The sequence below is a fragment of the Heptranchias perlo genome, chromosome 4, assembly GCF_035084215.1.
Source record: "Heptranchias perlo isolate sHepPer1 chromosome 4, sHepPer1.hap1, whole genome shotgun sequence".
In the NCBI taxonomy this organism is placed as follows: domain Eukaryota; kingdom Metazoa; phylum Chordata; class Chondrichthyes; order Hexanchiformes; family Hexanchidae; genus Heptranchias; species Heptranchias perlo.
Genome location: NC_090328.1, coordinates 6,448,723 through 6,459,588, shown reverse-complemented (window position 1 = coordinate 6,459,588; position 10,866 = coordinate 6,448,723). Strand labels below are relative to the sequence as shown.

Here is a 10,866-nt window from a genome sequence, read left to right as displayed (position 1 = left end):
GCTGCAACACCTTGCTACAGTGTGCCAGCTGAGGGTCATAAAGACAATTATCAAAGCTTTCATTTCAAATTTTCCGCCTCACGATCGATTCCTTTAGGGACTCTGGCCGTTGAAATGAGTTCAAGTCCCACATCCACCAGGATTAGATCATCTTGCAGGCAATAAAATTGACATTTTAAAAAAAGCTGAGAAATATCTCAAATTTTGTCCATGAAAATTATTCCCCACTAGGTTTTCCTTCCACTCAATTGAAACTATTGTTTGGTATTGAAGCAAAACTCTGAACTTATCTGTTGTTTACTACATTTCTTACAGAACATTCAAGCAATTCCAACGCAGCCGATTCAAATTGCCAAGCAGCAGTATATCCAAGGTAACTATCTACAGCTAGTTCTTTTTTTCATTCTCAGGATGTGGGCGTCGCTGGCAAGGCCGGCATTTATTGCCCATTCCTAGTTGCCTTGAGAAGGTGATGGTGGGCCTTCTTCTTGATACACTGAATAGCGGTTTGATACAACGGAGTATCTTTGCCAGACCACTTCAGAGGGCAGTTAAGAGTCAACCATACAGGTGTGGGACTGGAGTCACATCTAGACCAGATCAGGTAAGGACTGCAGGTTTCCTTCACTAAAGGACTTTAGTGAACATAGGAATTGCTAGACAAAAAAAACATCAAGGTTAATCTAGTTCGCCTTCTACCATCCTGGTACTTGCATGATACAATGATATTGTGGGTTGGTGATTAATCTTAGCAATCAATCTCTATCAATGATTCTACAACGGACCGAGACACGAGACGAGGAACCCCCCCTCCCCGCCCCCCCCCCACCCCACAGTGGTGGACCAGTTGGATTTTTAAAACATTTCGACAACTTATTATTTCCGAGATTCGTCTATTCTCAAGGCCAGAGTCCAAATTTTATTAATGTCTCCCAGAAAGTCTCAAAGCACTTCATGCACAGTGAACTATTTTGAAGTGCAGTGACTGTTATTATGTGGGCAAACATGGCACGCACAAGATCCCAGCTCAACAAACCGGCTCAGACAAGAGGGCAGAAGTTCTGCTGCAGCTATACAAAACCCTGGTTAGACCGCACCTGGAGTGCTGTGAGCAATTCTGGACTCCGCACCTTCGGAAGGACATATTGGCCTTGGAGGGAGTGCAGCGTAGGTTTACTAGAATGATACCTGGACTTCAAGGGTTAAGTTACGAGGAGCGATTACACAAATTGGGGTTGTATTCTCTAGAATTTAGAAGGTTAAGGGGTGATCTGATCGAAGTTTATAAGATATTAAGGGGAACAGATAGGGTGGATAGAGAGAAACTATTTCCGCTGGTTGGGGATTCCAGGAGTAGGGGGCACAGTCTAAAAATTAGAGCCAGACCTTTCAGGAGTGAAGTTAGGAAACATTTCTACACACAAAGGGTGGTAGAAGTTTGGAACTCTCTTCCGCAAACGGCAATTGATACTAGCTCAATTGCTAAATTTTAAATCTGAGATAGATAGCCTTTTGGCAACCAAAGGTATTAAGGGATATGGGCCAAAGGTGGGTATATGGAGTTAGATGACAGATCAGCCATGATCTTATCAAATGGCAGAGCAGGCACGAGGGGCTGAATGGCTTACTCCTGTTCCTATGTTCCTAACCAATGAATGACTAGTTAACTTATTTTTGGCGGTATTAGTTGAGGGAAGAATGGCGACCAGGATGCCAAGAGAACTTCCTCTTCTCCTTCAAATAGTGCCATGAGATCGTTCACAACCAAACTAGTGCAAACAAGAATAACAACAGCAACAACAACTTGCATCTATATCATGCCTTTAACATACAAGGGAAGTAATTTTGACTTTTCGCGATAGTGTAAAACGGATAATAGCGAATTAGCAGCCCGTTTTACATCTCTCTCGATTTTTACTTCCACTGAAGGATGACGAGCCATGGGACAGGGTTAGGAGAGATGACTGAAGACTAGGCCAAAAAGGTGGGTTTTGAGATGTTTTCAAAGGAGACAATAGAGGCGAAAGGGTTTACCGAAGAAGTTCCAGAGAGTGCTGCCAAGTCACAAGGCCAGAGTCAGAAGACCAAAGGGCGAGAGAGGGGATTTAAGGCTGGAGGAGGTTGCAGAGATGAAGCAAGTGGAGGGATTTGAAGATGAAGACAAGGATTTTAAATCGGATTTTTTGGGGGGCAGAGAACCAATGTAGTTGGCTATGACAATGGTGACGGGAAACATGGGATTTAGTGTGGGAAAGGATATAGACTGCTGCGTTTTAGACAAGTTGAAGTTTATTGAGGGTGGACAGTCAAAGACCAGCAAGGAGAACTTGAAGGTGATAAAAGCATGGATAAGGATTTCATAAGAGGCTGAGGCTGGGCAACAAAACACAGATGATGATAATTGGAGGCGTGCTGTTTGCCTGAGAAGTTTTCATAATTCAATTTACTTGTTCTTTGTTTTGGCGAAAAAAGTAAAAAAATACTCAAATTAGGTGAGGAAAGACACCTTCTCCCTGTCTGTTCATCTCTGTATGTCTCTGCCTCTCTCTCGCTCTTTCTCTCGGCTTGACATTCTTTCTGAAGTAAAAAATAGATTTTACTTAAGAGTTTTGTTGAAAACTTACTCCAATTCATTTTCCAAATTGTGTTCAAATAATTTTCAAGAACATGTAATTTGAAATGCTGCTTTACACAGAGACACGATTTGAGCAGGGTGAGACTATCCCTTGGAGGTGGTGTTGCACGTCTTGACTAATTGAGATTCAGATGACCTCACACTTACCTGCGTAATCTTTTCAAGGAAGCAAAAGTGAAACCAGTTTATATCCATGTTTTATAACTGATGACTATCCTCCCTGGGGGGAGAGATAAGTGGGGTCTCTTTGGGGTTGAGGCAGTTCCAAGATGACACGACTGATGATGAAAACTAAGAACCAAATGTACCTTCTGTGGTAGATTCAATAATCCGTTACCCGAACCAGGCAGGTCTGCAGTACTCCAACGTACTGTTAATGATTGATAAGACAGCCTAGCTCACTAATGGAACATTGAGGGATAGACCTGTCAATGGGAGCCTGGATTCTCCACACTTAGCTCCAGATAACCCTGCAAGTCAACGCTGTAATGGGTAGGATGGTCCCAGCAGGATAAGCAGCAGGAAGCATGCCAGTGCTCTGTACTGATAAGCTATGCGGCTTTACCTGGTTAAACTCCAGCAGTACCCTGCGCATACTTGAAAGCTGTTAACCTGTGGCTTTAACAATCTGCGGCTAAACTATTTGGACTTGGGTAAGTGGAGTGTGTTCGTTTTGGGCAAACAGAAACCCTGCAGAAGATATCAGTATCGTTGGAGACTCTTAAACAAGGTGAATGGTTCCCCTTCGCGTCAAAAAACATTACGATTGACCTACATCGTGGGCTGGTATTCTACAGGCAAGCATTTTCAATAGTAGAACCCTCCTTGGGACATATTCGCTTAGAAACGTGTTCACAGTGAAGTACTCAGACAAGGAGAAAGACGATTATGGACTATAAATTGGGTCGCGTAGCACCCATTTTGTAGGTGCTACGTGGCCTCCTAAGGATCCAAAATCGTGTCCGGAATGCGTTTGCACGCTTCTAGCGTGACATGCGCTGGCTGCCACCTTGGTAAAGGCGTTTGCACACGTGCAGATAATGAACACCGGCACCATGTAAAGTAGGAAGAATATGCGTTAGATCAGTATGCAACACTGATTTAAAGGAACAGGGGCGATTTTGGAACTTAACGCTCCAGCCAATGCACTTAACCTCTCACAGCTGAACAGGTCGTAAACAGGTCGCAAACAGCATGGAGGATCCCCCACCAGCACTATTTAAGGGGATCATGCAGGATTTATAGATTAGTTGCTGGATTATTGCTTCTGGCTGCTGATACATTTGTACCTGTTTTTGGAGGTCTCCTATACTTGAATACTGGGACTAGGGGACATAGCCTTAAAATTAGAGACAGGACTTGCAGGAGTGAAGTTAGGAAACGCTTCTACACGCAAAGGGTGGTAGAAGTTTGGAACGCTCTTCTGCAAACGGCAGTTGATGCTAGCTCAATTGCTAATTTTAAATCTGAGATTGATAGATTTTTGTTAACCAAAGGTATTAAGGGATATGGGACTAAGGCGGGTATATGGAGTTGGGTGACAGATCAGCCATGATCTCACTGAATGGCGGAACAGGCTCGAGGGGCTAAATGGCCTACTCCAGTTGCTATCTTCTTATGTTCGTATGATAAAGTTTCAATACTCTACAGGGGCTGGCTGACAGGCAACAGCAAGGGCACTGGCAGAGTGACAGGGGGGGGAGCAAGAATGCTGTCATCCTGAGAGAGGACAGCAGGTTCATGTTCCATGGAGCCACTGCCACTTGCTGCCTCCTGTTATGCACCACCTTCTCCTGCAAGAAAACGGACATGTGTTGGTGAGTGTCCTGCGGATGTTTGGGTGATGTGCCTGCCATGGTTGAATAGCTGCCAGTGTGTGTGACGTGTAAGTTGTGGGTGTGCGGCTTGTAACAGTGTTAATGTGTGAGGGTGAGAGGAAGCATCTGATTGGAAGAGTTGAGTACTAATTGAAAGAGTGTGTTGGTATGTGGGTGATGGGGGGTGTAGTGCATGGAGCAGTGGATGCGGCTAGTGGTGCAGTTGGTAGGAGTTGACACTTGACCTCACTCACCTTGGCCACTCGTGTCAAAGCATTGAACTTCTTCCTGCACTGCATCCGTGTTCGTGCTGTGCGCCTGGCATTGACTTCGTCCCATACTGGCTCCGCCTGCCTCTTGAGCATATATCTGGAGGGACTTTTGCCCTCCCCTGCAGATATAGGATGTCCCTCCTTCTGTCCACCTCTTGCACCAAGGCCTCTAGTGCATCATCAGAGAACCTTGGTGCACGCACTCTCGCAGGCCTGGTACAAACTCAGATCGGCATATTGGTGAGGTCTTGCATGCAGATTGGAGGATTTGGGATTTAGTAGTGCGCAACCTTTATTCAATGCTTTGACATAACTCAACACTTTGTAAACATAGGGACGGGACCTGCATCTGTGTTTTACGTGTGCAATGTCTGATCTCCGTTCAGACTCCGTGTGGATCTGTATCTTATATTTTGCTAATAAGAGGTGCAGGCTGCCTTTAAGTGGTGCTAGCCACTCATGCGATATCGGCCCCCCCCCCCCCCCTTGCTGGTGAGCAGCCACTCAACAGCGCAGCTGGGCCTGGCTGCTCGCAGATATCAGGTAAATGACCAGGCAGCGTGATTCTCACATGCCGCCTGCATCTCATTGACCAGGCGCGAGTTAAACGCGCTCCACGACCCCCCACGCCCGGATTCGGGGGTTATTGAATTTAACCCCAATAGTTTTGAAATCCTGCCTCTTGATTATATGAAATATTTCCCAGTGCTATTTTGACAAAGACGTTCACCCATTTAAAGTGGACAAGTTAACGGTTATTCATGTGTGTATGAACCAGTGTGCCAACTTTAGCACTCAGCGGAATTTCAATCCTAGAGTGTCACCACTTGCATCGGCCTTAAAGCCGAATCTCCGCACTGCACAGGGTGACGCAGCTTAGAGAACTGGGAAAGCGAACTATCGGAATTCGTCGTTTGTAGAAAGGGTAAAGTTTGCCATTCAACACTTCTTGAAAGGTTCCTGTCAAGCATCTGGTAACACACCCTCACACGGCTTTAAATGCGAATGAGAATTATAGATTAATTTTAATATTCAAAATCTCTTTACATTGTCAGATCTAAAAATTGCTGATGCGACTTGTTTAGTTGGGAACTTCAAATAGAATTTTCAAGTTGTCTGAGAACGAAATTCTGTAATGTGTCCAGAATAGGCAAAGACTAGGCAGGCTTTCATCTTTAATACAAGGAGGGAGAGTGATATGTGGAGCTGCCTGTATGTGCAATATAATTAATTTTAAAAATTGTAGTTGATTACAAATAAAACTTGATTTTTTTATCAAGCTAGACCAGAGTATCTTCTGACCTGTGTAATTACAGCGTGTTACGGACCCTTTTGCACACATCTCACCCGTCTAGCAATGATCACACCCTCCTCCCCTCACCAACACTGTTCACCCATCATTCAACCTCCAGTGGCTATGTAAAGAAAGAAAGACTTGCATTTATATAGTGCCTTTCACAACCTCTGAATGTCCCAAAGCCCTTTACAACCATTGAAGTAGTTTTGAAGTGTAATCATTGTTGTAATGTAGGAAACGTGGCAACCAATTTACGCACAGCAAGGTCCTATGAACAGCAATGTGATACTGACCAGATAATCTGTCCTTAGGTGTTGGTTGAGGGGTAAATATTGGCCAGGACACTGGGGAGAACTCCCCTGCTCTCCTTCAAAATAGTGGCCATGGGATCTTTTACATCCACCTGAGAGGGAAGATGGGGCCTCGGTTTAACGTCTCATCCGAAAGATGGCACCTCCGACAGTGCTGCACTCCCTCAGTACAGCACTGGGAATGTCAGCCTAGATTTTGTGCTCAAGTCCCCGATGGAGCATCAAACAGAGACGCTCAATTTTAACTCCTGTTCTGCCTGAATTCCGTCGGGCGAAGCAAGTTAAAATTCTATGTTAAGAGAGAGAGAGAGAAAAACAAGGGAAAACAGAAAGCTGAAAGGAAACTAAGAGAAATGAACTGACTGATAAACAAGCCTTAATTGTAAAATTGAGTCAAGATGCCAATAATGTTAATATTGCAATTGTACTGTGATTTAATTGATTATAAAGGAAATGGAAATGATGGGATTTTAAAAGAAATGTGGGTAATTTTTAATTATTATTGTAATAATAATGATTATTATTATGGGTGCTTTGTCTGAAAAGCAAATAATTGAAATGACCACTTACTTTCAAATTTAATTCAACTTCCACTGACACTTTAAACAAACCATGCTACTGAGTAATCACTATAATTAATGGATAAATGTCTAGCAATATCAATTAAATGTTCCCAACTCAGACATACATAGCATCCTTGTAAATCCAGTTTCAAGTCAGGAGTTCAGCCACAACATTTCTTTTATTTTTTCACAATTTTTGCCCCTTTCCTGAAAGAAAGAAGTTGCATTTATATAGTGTCTGTTTACAACCTCAGGACATCCCAGAGTGCTCTGCAACCAATGGAGTATTTTTGAGGTGTAGTCACTGTTTTAATGTAGGAAACACAGCAGCCTCCCACAAACAACAATGACCAGATAATCTGTTTCAGTGATGTTGGTTGAGGGATAAATATTGGCCAGGACACACTCTCCTGCTCCTCTTTGAAATAGTGTCTTGGGATCTTGTGCATCTACTGAGGGGGCAGATGGGACCTTGGTTTATTATCTCTGCTTCAGTACTGCACTGTTAGTCTAGATCATGTGCCCAAGGCTCTAGAATGAGATTTGAACCCACAGTCTTCTGACTGAGGGACAAGAATGCTACCCGCTGAGCCACGGCAGACACTAGAAGGTGCTGGCTCTTACCGAGCTACAGTTCTACAGGTACTGACGGTCCCCTGAAACCTTGCCCAAATGTCTATTCTTTGTTTGTGTATGTTGTTTGATTATTTCACCACGAAAAGCATAACAACTGATGCTGTCAATATGTGGTATCATCAGGAACCATGATTGATATCACCCCTCTGTAGCTCAGGTCCAGGGGTGTTGATGCCAATTGTAGTGCCTTTATTGCCGACTAGCTGAGTTCAGTTAATTCAGCGTAGATGTAGAATTACAAATAATTACATAGAATCTACAGCAAACAGTGAATACTTTTTGTTCTTTATAATTCTTACAGAACCAAAGTACTTTTGTCAGTACTTGGCTCAGTTGGTGTCACTCTTCTGAGTCAGAAAGCTATTGGTTCAAGTCCAGGACATGAGCACATAATCAAGGCTGACACTCTAGTGCAATACTGAGGGAGTGCTGCACTGTCAGAGGTGCCGTCTTTCAGATGACATTTTGAACTGAGGCCCTGTGTGGCTGCTCAGATGGGTGTAAAAAAGTCCATATCACTATTCAGGGAAGTGCACAGACTACTGGAGGCCTGGCCAACATTCCTCCCTCAACCAATATGACTAAAACTAAATTATCCAGTTATGCATTAATTTGCTATTTGTGGGATCTTGCTGTGTGCAAAATTGGCTGCCGTGTTTGCCTATGTATCAGTGACAGCACTTCAAAAAAGTCAATCCACTGGCTGTGAAGCACTTTGGGTCATCCTGAGGACGTGAAAGTTGCTAAATAAATGCAAGGTCTTTTTTACTGATCAGTGAAGTCATCAAATTATGGAAGCTACATTGTAAAGAAAGAGAATCACAAGTGTACCACGTAACTTAAACTGGAGTGTGATAAGTTTTAATCGACAATTTTGTATGTTTTATATAATACACAGCAGTGAAGAGCCTGCTAAACAAGGTGATCTTCAGAATCTCTTCTGGGATTCATAGAATCATAGAAAATTACGGCACAGAAGGAGGCCATTTGGCCCATTGTGTCCGTGCCGGCCGAAAAAGAGCTATCCAGCTTAATCCCATTTCCCAGCACTTGGTCCATAGCCCTGTAGGTTACGGCACTTCAAGTGCACATCCAAGTACTTTTTAAATGAGTTGAGGGTTTCTGCCTCTACCACCCTTTCAGGCAGTGAGTTCCAGACCCCCACCACCCTCTGGGTGAAAATTTTTTTCCTCAGCTCCCCTCTAACCAATTACTTTAAATCTATGCCCCCTGGTCACTGACCCCTCTGCTAAGGGAAATAGGTCCTTCCTATCCACTCTATCTAAGCCCCTCATAATTTTATACACCTCAATTAAATCACCCCTATTGCTGGAAAGGTCAGGAAGTGGAAAAGTGAATCAAGTGAGTTCTAAGGAACGTGATCAGTGTCACTGTGTTCTGTTTGATTGTAGGAAGGGAGCCTGAGATGGTAATGATCTCGCCAAGGAGCATGTTTATCTCATCAGATGGGTGGTCATTTTTAGCAGCAGGTAAGCAGGCAAGTGCTAGAATGGAAGAACCCAAATCAGACTGGACTTTATCCCACCCTGCACTAAAAAAAATCTTTGCTTTATATTTTATAGCACAAATGGACTGGGCCTTGAAGCAAATAATTTGGCTTATATTTTAGATTGCCATCAAGGAGGCTGAATTCGTCCTGGTACCAGGCAGTACAATGGAGTTCTTTATCTTAAGGTGCCACATCACACTGCAGGATGTCCTATTCCTCCATGAATTATCACTGGCACATTTTACATAGAATTACATGGAATGTACAGGACAGAAACAGGCCATTCGGCCCAACGAGTCAATGCCGGTGTTTATGCTCCACAAGAGCCTCCTCCTTCCACACTTCATCTCACCATATCAGCATATCCTTCTATTCCTTTCTCCCTCATGTGTTTATCTAGCTTCCCCTTAAATGCATCTACGCTAGTCATCTCAATTACTCCTCGTGGTAGCGAGTTCCACATTCTAACCACTCTAGATAAAGACGTATTTCCTGATTCCCTATTTGATTTATTACATTTTATTTATTACATTTATGGCCCCTAGTTCTGGTCTCCCCTGCAACTGGAAACATCTTCTCTACATCTACCCTATCAAACCCTTTCGTAATCTTAAAGACCTCTATCAGGTTACCCCTTAGTCTTCTCTTTTCTAGAGAAAAGAGCCCCAGCCTGTTCAATCCTTCCTGAAAAATATGACCTCTCAGTTCTGGTATCATCCTAGTAAACCTTTTTTGCACCTTCTCCAGTGCCTCTATATCATTTGTATAATATGGAGACCCGAACTATTCACAGTACTCCAAGTGTGGTCTAACCAAGATTCTATACAAGTTTAACATAACTTCTCTGCTTTTCAATTCTATCCCCCTAGAAATTAACCTCAGTGCTTGGTTTGCCTTTTTTATGACATTATTAACCTGTGTCGCTACTTTTAGTGATTTGTGTATCTGTACCCCCAGATCCCTCTGCTCCTCTATCCCGTTTAGACTCTTATTTTCCAAGAAGTATGTGGCCTCCTTATTCTTCCGACCAAAATGTACCACCACACGCTTTTCTACATTGAAATTAATTTGTCAATTACACGCCCATTCTGCAAGTTTATTAATGGCGTCCTTTCCAACTGCCGCTGAATCCATTGTGCAAGTTCGCAAATGCGCACATGCGCTGTAAAACCCCGAAATCGCCAACTTGCTCCCACTGGTTCGCCGGCGGTTTGACAGTTACCAATTAAAGGGCCACCTACGCGACAATCAATAAAATCAGGAAACATTCATAAACCTAACCATCTACCCAGCTGGAACGAAGATACTTACGCCACCGAAAGGTACGCTGGAAAATACCAACCCTACTCCACTTTTTAAAAGCACGGCGACTGTTAATGACTGCGAAACAACAAAAAAATTAAATTTTAAAAATGTGGCTTTTTAAATTACTCTTATTTTAATATTTTGTGATCATTAACATTTTTTTTTAAAAATTAAAAATTTTAATTTTTTTAAACTTTCAACTTCTGTAAGTTTCATTAAATTAAATCATTTGCTTGGCTTTTTGTAATAAGGTACGTTAAATTTATATTTACACTAACTTAGACAAGTTCACTTTAAATGAGTGAGTTTTACGTGCCTGCTTGTGGGCGGGGCTTCTCTTCGTGACAGATTCTGTGGGCGGGGCTTCCATTCCCACAGAGCCTATCGGTACGGAGGAAGGAGCGCTGATATCACAGCACTGAACTGAGAAAAAATATAAAATGGAGCAAGTGGACGTTGGAAATCACGAGGTAAGTATCTTCATAGTCTTTGTCCGCAGAATGCGCGGACAGCCTTACCA

General features: G+C 43.1%; 1 long non-coding RNA gene across 1 annotated transcript; it reads left to right on the top strand.

Annotated features, from left to right (window-relative positions):
- The first annotated feature begins 315 nt into the window (after positions 1 to 315).
- LOC137320418 (uncharacterized) lies at positions 316 to 9,146 on the top strand. The gene is made up of 3 exons (XR_010962511.1): positions 316 to 373; positions 8,944 to 9,021; positions 9,115 to 9,146. It is a non-coding gene; the product is annotated as an uncharacterized lncRNA (long non-coding RNA).
- Positions 9,147 to 10,866: the final 1,720 nt, after the last annotated feature.